Source organism: Chinchilla lanigera, unplaced genomic scaffold, assembly GCF_000276665.1.
Source record: "Chinchilla lanigera isolate Chin_1 unplaced genomic scaffold, ChiLan1.0 scaffold00094, whole genome shotgun sequence".
Lineage (NCBI taxonomy): Eukaryota > Metazoa > Chordata > Mammalia > Rodentia > Chinchillidae > Chinchilla > Chinchilla lanigera.
The window spans coordinates 4681793-4695479 of record NW_004955495.1 but is presented as its reverse complement, the minus strand read 5'-3'; the positions used below and the strand labels follow the sequence as shown (position 1 = coordinate 4695479).

Sequence of the window (13687 nt, the reverse complement as noted above, 5' to 3'; positions counted from 1 at the left end):
GCCAGGGGCGGGCGGCCGGCGGACCAGGCCGGGGGAGGGGCGCCGAGGACGCCGGCGCTGAGGTAAAGGGGCCGCTGACGCTGCAGCCAGAGCCTGGAGGCCGAAGGAGAGGAGGGGGCGGCCACGAGATCGCGCGCCGGACTCTCGCGAGAGCAAACGAGCGCCGCGAGCTGCGACGGACCCCACCCCTCCGGCGCGGGGGGTGCGCAGGCGTTCGACCCCGCCTCCCCAGAGACAAAGGGGCGGGGAACGGCTTAAGGTGGTGCTCCGTAGCCCTGTGCGCGTGCGCATGCGCGTGCGCCTGGGGGCGGGGCGGAGGTTGTGCGCGCGAACAGGCAGGCGGGCGGGCCGGGGAGGGGAGGGAGCTTGCCAGTGACAGGCGGGGGCGGGGGCAGCCGAGAAAAATCCACCACGCGTGAGAGCGCCTCCCAGGCTCAATTTAGACTTTCTGCTTTTGGTACTGGAGATCCAACCCATAGCCTTTGCACTGTGTTACATCCCCAGCCCCTTTTTATTTTCAGACAGGATCTCGCTGAGTCGCTAAGATGCCCAGGCTGGGCTAGAACTCTTGATCCTCCTGCTTCAGCGTCCCAGAGCGCTGGAATGACAGGTGTGCGCCCCGTCTGGATTTACTCTCTTTGACAAATGCGGATGCACACACGCACCATCACCTTAGGATATCGGTTACTCTTGTTCTGACATGAAAGAGAGGTGACTTTAGAACATTTAAGATTTTTAATTTATTTTAATTGCGGTAAATTACATATAATTATTGTGTTCATGCTAAATATTTGTATTGCAAATTAACAAAATTTTAACACATACGTATATACATATATAGTACTTATATAGTGCAGGGGGATTAAGTACATTTTCAGGGTTGTGCCGCAGTCATTACCATCGATTTCCAGAACTTTCTCATCATCCCCAAATGAAACTATCCTCACCAAATACTAACTCCCCATGCCCCTCCCCAGACCATGATGCTCTATTCTACTTTAATTTTTTTTCTTCTTTTTTTAGACAAGGTCTCACTATATAGTTCAGGCTGGCCTTAAACTCACTATGTACCACAGGTTGGCCTCAAACTGGTGGCAATCCTCCTGTCTCAGCCTCCCGAATGCAGATATGTATCTCTGTACCCGGCTCCCCACTCCCCAAGTAGTCACTAAGTTTATTATTTTATCAGTTTGCAGAGCACTTTATGGCCGAGTCTGGGTACACAGTAGAAGCTGGTAATGTAGCTGGGTGGTGGGCACTTGCCTAACACCCATGGGAGCCTGGGATCCATCCCCAGCACTGAAAAATAAAGATACATAAAATACACATATTATGCATAACTGCAAAATACAGCTGTTCTCTAAGAAGTGCAAGGTTGCAGGTACAGCTGTGCTCTGGGGAAAAGTGTAGACAGGTGGATTTTCTCACTGTGGTGCTTTACAGTTTGTACCTGTCCTTGGTCCCCACCCCAAAGGGAGTGTCAGGGGACACTCACCTGGCCTCAGAGACAGCCTTACCCTTTTCTAACTCAGGGTGTGTTCCTGATTTCTTCCTTCCCGCCCACATTTCATTTGATTTTTACTTGGCTCTACGTAACCTTTTTTTATTGAGCTATAACTCATGTGATAACTACACTGTTCTCGAATGTGCAATTCCCTGGGCTTTGACGGTTATCTACACCTGCAAAACTATTTCTTTTCCCAAAGAAAGTTTGCTTGGTATCTTTTTAGTTAATCCTCCCCTCTGCCTCCCTCTAGCCAGCAACTGTGTGTTGGTAAATGTTTAACAATGAGATTTTTAAAAAGAGAGAAAGCTGGGTGTGGTAATCCACACCTGTAATCACAGCACTTAGGAGGCTGAGGCAGGAGGATTGCTGGGAGTTCAAGGCCAGCCTGGGCTGCATCCTGAATTCAAGGCCAGCATGAACTACTAGTGAGACTGTCTCAAATGAGAGAGAGAGAAAGAGGAGGAGAGAGAGAGAGAGGAAGAGAAGAGGAGGCCCGCCGATTTACAGCATTTGCTGATCTCTGTGGTATAAATACCCCACTTCGCACTTCAGCAGATTTTTAGCAGCTATGAACTTGGGGATGAGCAGTAACTGCGAGCACTTGTATAAACTGTACCCTGTTACTGCAGACATCTGCCTACATTGTTTATTTTTATTTCTAGCCCCACACAGTACTTTTTTGATGTGTGTGTGGTACTGGAGAGAGAGCCCAGGCTTTTGCACTGAGCTACATCCCCAGCCCTTTTTTATTTTGAGACAGGGTCTTGGTAAGTCATCTAGGCTGGGCTTGAGATCCTCCTGCCTCAGCCTCCTGAGTACCTGAGATTACAGGTGTGCACCATTGTGCCTGGCTACTGGGATGGTTTTGGACCTAGAATAGAATGGTGGACTGGTCATGAATGTTTGTTATTGTTTTGAGACAGGGTCTTGGGTTCAGGCTGGCCCTGAACTCACTATGTAGCCCAAGTTGAGCTCAAACTTATGGTGACCCTCCTGCCTCAGCCTCCCAAGTGCTGGGATTACAGGTGTGCGCCACCACGCTCTATCAGTCATGAGCGTTTTGAGGACAAGGAAGATGGTGGCATTGTCTCCCTCTCTCTCAGTCCAGCTCTGTGGATGTGACAGATGCTGGCTCCATATCTGGTACCTGGAGGAACGGACAGGGTGTCCTTGTACCCTGTGAGACAGAGCAGGTCACCTGACTCAGTGCTGATTATCAGTGGGGAACTTTTATTGTAGGGGTCACAGGGCAGACGCACACCCCACCTTCTCTATCTTCACCACACAGCATGTTTGCTCTGCGACCTCCCCCGCCGTTTAGCCCACGACTTATCATTGTCCCCAGGGACCTTTTTCTCAGTACATCTGTTCCCGTTCCCAATACTTGGGTGTCAACTAAATATCTAATTGCTTCCTTGATAGCTTCAATCCAAGGTGACCTTTATCTCCCTTAGGCACAGCTCCTGTCATGTTGCAGGCGTGTGTTCTTCCTATCTGGAAGGAGAACTTTATCTCTCTCACCTGGACAACAGGGTAACTGACAGAACGGATGACCAGGCCACTTTGCTTTTTTATTTACTTAGGTTTTTTGGAGACAAGGTCTTGCTATGTAATTTAGACTGGATTTGAACTCACTATGTAGCCCAGGTTGGCCTCCAACTCAGGCAGATTCTCCTGCCTCAGCCTCCTGAGTGCTGGGATTGCAGGTGTGCGCCAACATGCCCAGCCTGACTGGGCCACTTTAGAAAACCAGGTAGAACGAGTTAGTCCTGTCTTCAGTGCCCAGCAACCTGGCAAGAGAGGTCCTAGTTTACCAACCCAGGGAACCTCATTCCTGGTACACACAGGAGGTGCATTGAATAATATCCTTTGTTTATACATTTGGAAATCACACACAGAGCCATTGATGGGGGAATAGAAAATATTTTCTAGAGCAGTCCCATAAAGAAGGATTACAATGTACAGCTAGCTGTGATCCTAGAGCTCTGGGAGCCTAAGGCAGGAGGATCTCAAGTTTGAGCCCAAACTGGGTAACTTGTTGAGTCCCTATCTCAAAAGAAAATGAAAATAAAAAGGTTTAGGGTTACAGCTGGGCATAGTGGCGCATGCCTGTAATCCCAGCACTGGGGAGGCTGAGGCAGGAGGATCACTGTGAATTTGAGGCCAGCCTTGACTACAGAGTGAGACCCTGTCTCAAAAAAAGAGGGGGATCAAAATTTCTGTTTTGAAATGTCCTGTGGTTACGTAGGGTGTGCCGCTGAGGGAAGCTGGGTAAGGGTACAGAGGACACTCTGCTATGTTTGCAATTTTTATGGGAGCCAAAAATTATTCCAAATTTTCAAAAAGGATAATGTGGTGGTTCTTAAGAAATTAAAAATAAAATTGCCACATGACCCAGGAATTCTGGTTATTTGCCTAGAAGAATTGAAAGTCACCAGGTTTGGTGGCCTATGCCTGTCATTCCAGCATTTGGGAGGCTGAAGCAGGAGGATCACAAATTTGAGCCCAGCTTGGGCAATTTAGTGAGACCCTGTCTCCAAATAAGAAATAAGTAAAAAGGGCTAGAAATGTAATGTAGCTCAGTGTGAAGGCCTTGGGTTCAATCCCCAGTACCAAAAGAGAAAGACAGAGACAGAGAGATAGAGAGAAAGATTGCCGCTAGTTCAAGGCCAGGGCCAGCCTGTGAGACATAGTGAGTTCAAGGCCAACCTGAACAATGTAGTGAGGCCCCAATTAAAAAGAAAAAAAAAAAAAAAAAGATAAAATAGAAATTTTATGTCATATATGTTTTCATAATTTAAAAAAAAATTAATTTTTTTATAAAAGGAAATCTAAGCCTTTTGTGTAGGGGCATGAAAACATGATAAAATAACTTTTTTTCCCATTACTAGGTATGGAACCCACAGCTTTTGCATGAAGCTACAAACCCATCTTCTTTTTAAATTTTGACACGGTGTCACTAAGTTGCTAAGTTGTGCAGGCTGGGCTCTAATTTGCAATCTTCCTGCCTCAGCCTCCCAGAGGGCTGGGATGACAGGCGTGGGCCTCCAGCAAAATGACTTTTCTTAAGCCTCTGGGTCCCTTGAAGGCCAGGATCTTGTCCAGCTCTGTGTCTGCAGTGGCCGAGCGTCTGACACGCAGCACGTGTGCGGGGAGCGCAGATGCGAACCAGGAAGGAAGCTGCAGGGCCCACGCAGCCGGGCAGCTCCGCGAGTGCGTAGTGGGGGGTCCGGGCTCACCCGCACCTCCAGTCACTGGCTGTTTTCATCTCCAGTCCAGGGGTCCCTGATTAAACATCCTTTTGTTGTTGTTGTTGTTGTTGTTTTTGGTACCTGGAATCGAACTCAGGACCTTGCACTTGCCAGGCAAGAGCTAATGCCGCTGAGCTACATCCCTGGTCCCTTGTTGTTCTTGAGATAGGGTCTCAATATGAGGTTCAGTCTGGCCTTGAACCTCCTACCTCAGGTTCCAGAGTGCTGGGATGACTGGCATGGGCCACCATGCCCGGCCTGATTCTACACTTCATCCAGGTCAGAGCTCCAGCAAGCGAGCTCAGCTTCCTCCCTCCCCTGCAAGTGATTAAATGGCTCAGACCAGGACACCATGTTCCAGACAATAACCAGGACACTGAGGACCTCGGCCCAGCTGTGCTGCCAGCAGCTGCTTCTGGCAGGCCAGAGCCCATGGTTAAAACTTCAGGAATCCTTGTTAAGAGCTGTTATAAAAAAAAAAAAAAAAAAAAGAGCTGTTATTAAAAATTAAATCAGAACAGCCAAGCTTGGTGGCACACACCTGTCGTCCCAGCTACTGGGGAGGCTGAAGCAGGAGGATCACAAGTTCAAGGCCAGCCTGGGAAACTTAGAGAGACCCTATCTCAAAATAAAAAATAAAAAGTAGCAGAGGTGTGGCTCAGTGGTGAGCACTGGCCTACGATGAAACAGCCCCTGGGTTCCAGGGTCAGCCCAAGCAGCCTGTCCCAAAGGTGCCATGTTACATGACTGCACTGCTGTGAATCTCCATAGAGACAGGAAGTAGTTTCCTAGTTGCTAGAAATAGAGAACTACTTTAGGGGTACTGAATTTCCTTTTGGGGTGATAACTGTGTTTTAGAAACAATTACAGCTACTAGTTCAGGCTGACCTTGAACTTGTGGTAATATCCTTGCCTCAGCCTCCCAAGTGCTAGGACTACAGGCATGTGCCACCATGCCTGGGTAGTTCAAAATATTGTGAATGTACAAAATGCAATTGAATTGTTAAGTTTAAAATGATAAATCTAGGCTGGGCATAGCGGCTCACACCTGTAATCTCAGCACTTGGGAGGCTGAGGCAGGGGGATTGCTGTGAGTTTGAGACCAGCCTGGGCTACAAAGTAAGTTCAAGGCCAGCCTGAACTACATAGTGAGACTCTGTCTCAAAAAGACAAATAAATAAATAAAAAATAAATCTAGAAAAACTTTTATTTATTTATTTATTTATTTATTTTGGTACCGGGAATCAAACTCAGGACCTTGCACTTGCCAGGCAGGCACTGTGCCACTGAACTATATCCCCAGTCCCAAATCTAGAAAAATTAAAAGAAAAAAATAAAATGGCAAACCTGAACTGGGCATCAGGGCACACACTTGTAATTTAGCACTTGAGTGGCTAAGGCAGAAGAACTGTTTTTTTGTTTTGTTTTGCTTTTTTGTTTTTTGATTTTTTGATTTTTTTTTTTCCAGTACTGGGAATCGAACTCATGATGTTGCGCTTGCCAGGCAGGCGCTGTGCCTCTGAGCTAAATCCCCAGCCCTGAGAAGAACTGTTATGAGTTTGAGGCCAGCTTGGTCTACTGTTATGACTTATATCTAGAAGTCCCCCCAAAGCCTCCTGTGCTCATAGGTGGGGCTTTTGCAAGGTGGCTGGTTAAGGGTGTGTGCTATTAAATTAGTCCACTGCTTGGTTTAGCATAGTTCTGGGTGTGGCTGAATGGATGTACAGAAGAGAGTAGCCCCAACCTGGGTGTGGGTGGTGCCAGCCAATAGGCTTGTAGCCTGGGTGGGATAAAAAGGAAAAGGGAGGCCCACTGCCTCCTGCCCTTCCATGGACTGTTTCTCCTCTGCCATGCTGCCTTGCCAGGGCAAAGCCCATCCTTAAAACTTTAGCCAATTATCGACTGAAACCTCTACAAACTGTGAGCTAAGATAAACCTTTCCTCCTTTACCTTGTGGGTGTCCGGTATTTTGTACCTGCAATGACAAAGTAACTAAGACAGTTACATCGTGAGTTCAAGGCCAGCTTGAACTACAAGGCAAGAACCTGTCTCAAAAGGAAAAACAAAGGTAAATTTTATGTTTTGTGAATCTCATCTCAATTTCTTTTTCTTCAGCTTTTTTTCCTAGGTACTAGAGACTGGAGCCAGGGCCTTCACACTGAGATTGCTACTTCTTTTTTTTTTTTTTGAGACAGCTTCTCACTATGTAGTACAGGCTGGCCTTGAACTCACTTATGTAGCCCAGGATGGTCTCAAACTCATGGTGATCCTCCTGCCTCACCCTCCTGAGTGTTGGGATAACAAATGTGTGCCACTATGACTAGCGAGGTTGCTGCCTTTTTAATTTTAATTTTTTATTTTGAGCCGGGCATAGTGGTGCCTGCCTGTAATCCCAGCACTCGGGAGGCTAAGGTAGGAGGATTGTTGTGAGTTCGAGATCAGCCTGGGCAACAAAGTGAGCTCAAGGCCAGCCTGAACTGCATAGCAAGACCCTAACTCAAATGGCAAAAAAAAAATTTATTTTGAGAGAGGGCTCACTAACTCACTAAATTGCCCAGGTTGGGCTCTTACTTACAATTCTCCTGCCTCAGCCTCCCAAGTGCTGGGATTATAGGTGTGCATTACCATGCCTGGTTTAAGAATAATTTTTATCTACACTGGAAAACTTGAAAAATGGTGACTTGCTGTATTACAATATTTCCTTAACTGTGGGGGTCTGGATTTGACCTGGCAATATCCCTGAGGTACAGCTAAGTGATAGGAAGCTTACCTCTTCTCAACTTTGAGGGCATTAATGTCAAGTTCACACTGTGAAGTGGGTGAAGCAGGGGGCATTTCTACTGTGGAATTTGGCAAATACTATAAATAAGAGCCTGAATCATTGCTTTTTTTTGTTGATTTGTTTGTTCTGAGTTGTTTTGTCTCTAGATCAAGTGTCAGCAACTAGGGGTGGAGGTAAAGAGTCAGTAGTAAGTATGACCCACTTTGTGGGCCTTACCATCTCTAGCAGTAATATTGAGCTCAGTTATCTGAGAAAGCAGCTTTCACCATAGTACTGACCAAATGTTCATGGCATGTGTCAATAAAACTTTATTTTTATGAACGAGTGATAGGCCATAGCCTGGCAATTCCTGGTCCAGACTTACGAAAGTGACTGAAAAAAGTGAATAAGGTAGAATCAACCTTAAAATGTTTCATATATCACTTCTTGACCTTTTGGCTAAGATCAAGTGTAAAATGTTTCATATCTGGGGCCGGGGATATAGCTCAGCAGTGCAGCACCTGCCTGGCAAGCATGAGACCTTGACTTTGATTCCTGGTGCCAAAAAAGAAAATAGTGAAAAAAAGAAGTCATGTCTGTTGTGTGTGGTGGCAGACCCCTGTAATCCCTGGGTGGGTGTGGAAGCAGCTGGATGTGGAAGCCACCAGGTGTGGTGCCACACACCTGTAATCCCAGCACTTGAGAGGCTCAGGCAGGAGGATCACTGTGACTCTGAGGCCAGCCTGGACTATGTAGACTCTGTCTCAAAAAAAAAAAAAGAGGGCTGGGGATTTAGCTCAGCGGCAAAAGCGCCTGCCTGGCAAGTGCAAGGTCGTGAGTTCGCTTCCCGGTACCGGAGAAAAACAAAAACAAAAAAAAAAAAAAGAAAAAATGTCATCATTCCTATACAGAGGAAGCTGAGACAGGAGGATCTCAAGTTCAGGGCTAGCCTATGTAGTGATTTCAAAGGCAGCCTGGACTATGTAGTAAGACCTTGTTTCAGAGAAAAACAAATTACCATGGGTACATAAGTTTGGCAAAAATGAACCAAAACATCTTATTAGATTCAAATGTCCCTGGAAATTTCAATAAAATATTATATATTTTATTATTATTTATAAACTGTTACACATCCTTTATATCAGTAGCATTTATAACACACACATACTCTTCACTTCTCCTTCCCAGACAGCCAGTTGTTAAGTGCTGACCACACACTACTGCCTTTACCCATTAGTGTGTTATACGGTACTTCACTGACATGCAACTATTCATTCAACAAACATCTATCCAGGGTCTAGGTTGAACCAAGCGGAGAGACACAATCAGAAGAATGTGGATATTTCATTTAACAAAAGATGGGCTAACCAGGTATAGTGGTGCAGGCCTGTCATCCCAGTACTCTGGGAGGCTGAAGCAGGAGGATCACAAGTTAAACCAGGTGCTTAACTAGTCAGAGGGAGGAAGGGATGCAGGAAATACACAGCAGGGAACAGGATGTGCGAGTCCACAGAGGTCAGGCAGCGCCCTGCGGCTTCTGAAGCTCCTTTCCAATGTTGTAACTTCATTCCGTGACCTGACTCATGGATGGGGCCAATGTTTTTTTGTGTGTGTGGTACCGGAAATCGAACTCATGACCAGGCAGGCGCTGTGTCACCGAGCTATATCCCCAGCCCGGATGTTCTTTCTTATAGCTCTGCACAGAGTATGATGGGGCAGAGAAAATGAAAGGAATTTGACTGGGGGAGGCTGGGTCATTGATTATTTGTTTTCCCATTGCTTATCTGTGACACAGGATTATTACTTGAGAGTGAATTAAATGACACAGTCAGGTCGGGGATGTAGCTCAGTGGGACAGTGCCTGTCTGGCAAGTGTGAGGTTATGAGTTCAATTCTCAGTACCAAAAAAAAAAAAAAAAAAAAAAAGACATAGTCACTGAATTTATCATTCTTACCTTTAAGATTCCTGTTCTTTTCTGAGACAGGCTCTCACTATGTAGTGCAGGCTGACCTTGAACTCACAGCGATCCTCCTGCCTGAGCCTCTGGAGTGCTGGGATGACGGGTGTGCACCATGACACTCAACAAAAGAGACACAGTCTTCTGAAATTTATTTTTAGGAAGCTGAGACTGCAGCCTTGGTCACTTCCTTCACCTCTGTCAACCTTGCCCCTGGCAACCACCACGCTGCTTCTGGTCTCCTTGGGGTGAGGAGATACTGTTTTCTGCCCTCAGCTTCTGCCTTTGCAGTAAAAAGCCTCCAGACCCCATGAAGGCAGAAAAGGGTTTGGAGGAGGTGTGGACACTGGTCTGATCAAAGTCCAAAACTCAGAGTTTCTAGTTGGAGCAGTGGCTTTTATTTTTTTTGAACCAGAGGTGGTTAGCGAGCTCCCTGGCTGAGCAAGACCAGATGGGTGTGTGCAGGTTCATCAGAAGGTCAGTGGCCCTCAATCAGTTTATTGAGACTTTTTTATAATTGAGAATTTTTGTTTGTTTGTTTTTTGCAGTTTTGGATATTGAACCCAGGGCGACATCCCAGCCCCACCCCCCTTTTGAGATAGGGTCTCTCTATGTAGTTCAGGCTGGCTTTGAACTAGCCCAGCTGGCCTGGAATTCTCGGTGATCCTCCTGCCTCAGCCTCCAGAATGCTGAGACTGCAGGCGTGTACCACCACTCTTGGCTTAAAAGATGCACTTTGTTTTTGATATTTGGGATGGAGCCAGGCTCTGCCCCTGCGGGCAAGCACCGCCCCCCCCCCCCCCCCGCTCCCACTCACCTCCCCAGCCACACTATCCCAGCTCCCTGACAGGCACGTCCATGAAAAGCCTTTGAAAAGTTACAGTACGATTCAAACTTGTGACTCTGTTTGTCAAGAGTCCAGCCGATCTCATTCCTGGAGAATCCCGCCAGGTGCTAGGGTTAGGAATGGGGTGTGGGTCCAGGACCCCGCCGGGTGCTAGGATAAGTCCTGTGAGGGAAGAAAACCGGGACTGCAGTAGCGTAAGGCAGCCGCTAGAGGGCGCAAGGAGCTGGGTTACAGTTAGGCGGGATCCAGGTTAGAAGTGGGGTGACCCGGGGAGGTCTAGGTCTGCACGTGGGGTACCCCTGCCACACTCTGGGGCTTGGAGAGAGGTTGAAAAAAATTCCACCTCCATCCCCACCCCAGGTACTAGGGATGGAATCCAGGACCTTTGTCCTGAGCTACATCCACAGCCCTTTTATTTTATGTTATTTTTATTTCATTTTTTGAGATAAGATCTCACGGAGTCGCTAAGAAGTTGCTGGGCTGGGCTCGAACTTGCAGTCCCCTTGGCTCAGCCTCCCAGAGTGCTGGGATCGCGGGAGTGTACTACCAGCAAACGTTTTCCCTAAAGAGCCGCGTAACTACATTACACTGTCTCCTTCCAGACTTCTCAGTTCCGCCCCAGTCAAGCAAGCGAGCATGGGTGTGAGCTGAAGAAATGTTTCACAAGGGATGTGGGGGAGTGGCTGAGAGGCAGAATGTTCAGTCCTTAGCACATAAAGTGCAGGCACACAGGCAGAAATTAAAAAAAAAAAAAAAATTCCATGATTTTATTCAGGGTCCTGCGCGCACGCGGACAGCCGTTCGTCCCTGCAGCGCCAGCCGCGATCCCGACGCGATGGAGAAGGTCGGAGTGAACGGATTTGGCCGTACTGGACGCCTGGTCACCAGGGGCCGCTTTTAACTCTGGCAGAGTGGACGTTGTGGCCATCAATGACCCCTTCATTGACCTCAACTATATGGTCTACATATTCCAGTATGATCCCACCCGCGGCGAGTTCCACGGCACCGTCAAGGCTGAGCGCCGGTTGCTCGTCACCAACAGAAAGGCCATCAACATCTTCCAAGAGCCGGATCCCGCCACCATCAGGCGGGGCGGTGCTGGCGCTGAATACGTGGTGGAGTCCGCTGGTGTCTACCACCACGGAGAAGGCCGGGGCTCACTTGAAGGGTGGTGCGAAGTGTCATCGTCTCCGCCCCTTCTGCCATGATGAAGTGTGAGTCACGAGAAGTGTGACCACTCAGCAACGCTTCCTGCACCGCCAACTGCTTAGCCCCGCTGGCCCAGGTCGTCCACGACAACTTTGGCATCGTGGAGGGACTCATGACCGCAGTCCACGCCATCACTGCCACCCAGAAGCCTGTGGACGGCCCCTCTGGGAAGCTGTGGCGCAACGCCGTGGGACATCATCCCTGCCCAGAGCATCATCCCTGCGTCCACCGGCGCCGCCAAGGCTGTGGGCAAGGTCATCCCGGAGCTGAAGGGGAAACGCACGGGCATGGCCTTCCGCGTGCCCGCGCCCCACGTGTCAGTGGTGGATCTGCCCTGCCGCCTGGAGAAAGCGGCTAAATACATGACATCAAGAGGGTGGTAAAGCAGGCGTCAGACGGCCCCCTCAATGGCATCCTGGGCTACACCCAGGACCAGGTTGTCTCCTGTGACTTCAACAGTGGCACCCACTCTTCCACCTTTGATGCTGGGGCTGGCATAGCCCTCAGTGACCACTTGATTTCAAGCTGATTTCCTGGTAGGACAATGAGTTCGGCTACAGCAGCAGGGTGGTGGACCTCATGGTCCACATGGCCTCTAAGGAGTAAGCGGCCCCCCCACCACAGCCCAGCCAGAGCAGAGGGAGAGGCCTCGCTGTAGAAGTCACTGCCCTACTCAGCCCCAACACTGAGAACCTCTCCTCAGGGCTTCCATCCCAGGCCCCCTGGAGAAGGGGAGGGGCCTAGGGAGCCCTGGCTCATTGCACACCACCAGTAAAGCCCACTGTACCCAGCAAAAAAAAAAAAATAAAAAAAAATAAAAGCTAGTACTCTGGGAGGCTGAGACAGGAGGATTGCAAGTTCATACCCAGGCTGAGCAACTGAGCATTTTAACAAGACCCTGCCTCAAAGGAGGCTGAGACAGGAGGATCATTCTGAGTTCTAGACCAGCCTGGGCTACAGAGTGAGCTCAAGGCCAGCCTGAACTGCGTAGCAAGACCCTGTCTCAAAAACACAAGAAAAAAAAATGAGCTGGGGATGCAGCTGAGTGCAAAAACCCTAGGTTCCATCCCCGGTACTGAAAAAATAAAAAAATAAAAAAAAGTAAATAAAAGCCAGGGCTAGGGGTATGGAATTTGCCTAGCATGAGTGAGACCCCAGTACGGAAAAAAAAAAAAACAGCAAACAAGCAAAACAAGGCCGGGCATGGTGGTGCACATCTGTAATCCCAGCACTTGGGAATCTGAGGCAGGAGGATTTTTGCGAGTTTGATGCCAGCCTGGGCTACAAAGTGAGCTCAAGGCCAGCCTGAACTGCATAGCGAGACCCTGTCTCAAAAAGGCAAAAAAACCCCAAGCAAACAAAAAAACAAGCAAAACAGCAGAACAAAGAGAAGAAGAAGAGAAATTTTAAAGATATGGTTAAGCAAGAATATTGCAAGCCGGGCACTGTGGCAGGTACCTGTGCTCCTTGCTACTTGGGAAACTGAGGCAGGAGAATCATTGAGCCCAGGAGGTTAAAGAGAGTGTGTGTCAGAAAAAAAGAAAAGAAAAATTAGGCCACTGAAGAATTAAAATTTGAGCTTGCCAAATAAAAATATAACCCATAGTTCACACAGCGTTGTTTTTTTTTTTTTTTTAGTCAAGTAGCACCTGGCTATAGCTTGAATCTAAAATGTCCCCCAAGGCCCATATATATATACACACACACAAGGAATTGAATACACACACAAGGAATTGAACTCAGGGCCTTATGTTTGCCAGGCGGGCGCTATGCCCCTCAGTTATATCCTCGGCCCCTCAAGGTCCCTATTTTAAAGGTTTGGTACCCAGTTTAGCGCAGTCAGGAGGTGTTGGTACCTTTAAGAGGTGGGCTTAGCAGGAGCCTGTGAGTTACTGAGGGTGTGGTCTATAAGGAACCTGTGGGAGTTCAGGGTCCTCTTCTTACTCTTGTGCTTCCCAGACAAAAGTGGGCTCTGGCCAGAGTAGAAAGTGAAATAGCAGCCAGACATAGTAGTGTACCACTGTAAACCCCGTTACTCAGGAGGCTGAGGCAGAAGGATCTCAAGTTCAGGTTCAGCCTGGCCATCTTAGCCAGATCTTCTCTCAGAAAAAAAAAAAAAAAAAAAAAAAAAAAAAAATTCCATGATTTTATTCA

At 48.0% G+C, this 13687-nt stretch overlaps 1 protein-coding gene and 1 pseudogene across 1 annotated transcript in view; one reads left to right on the top strand and one right to left on the bottom strand.

The window, feature by feature from the left end:
- Positions 1-241, bottom strand: part of Map2k2 (mitogen-activated protein kinase kinase 2) — a gene marked incomplete in the record, with an annotated part of 23142 nt that extends 22901 nt beyond the window's left edge. Inside the window, 1 exon segment of the mRNA XM_005405811.2 lies at positions 1-241.
- Positions 242-10756: 10515 nt separating this feature from the next.
- On the top strand, positions 10757-12330 carry LOC102013183 (annotated as a pseudogene).
- The last annotated feature ends 1357 nt before the right edge of the window (positions 12331-13687 follow it).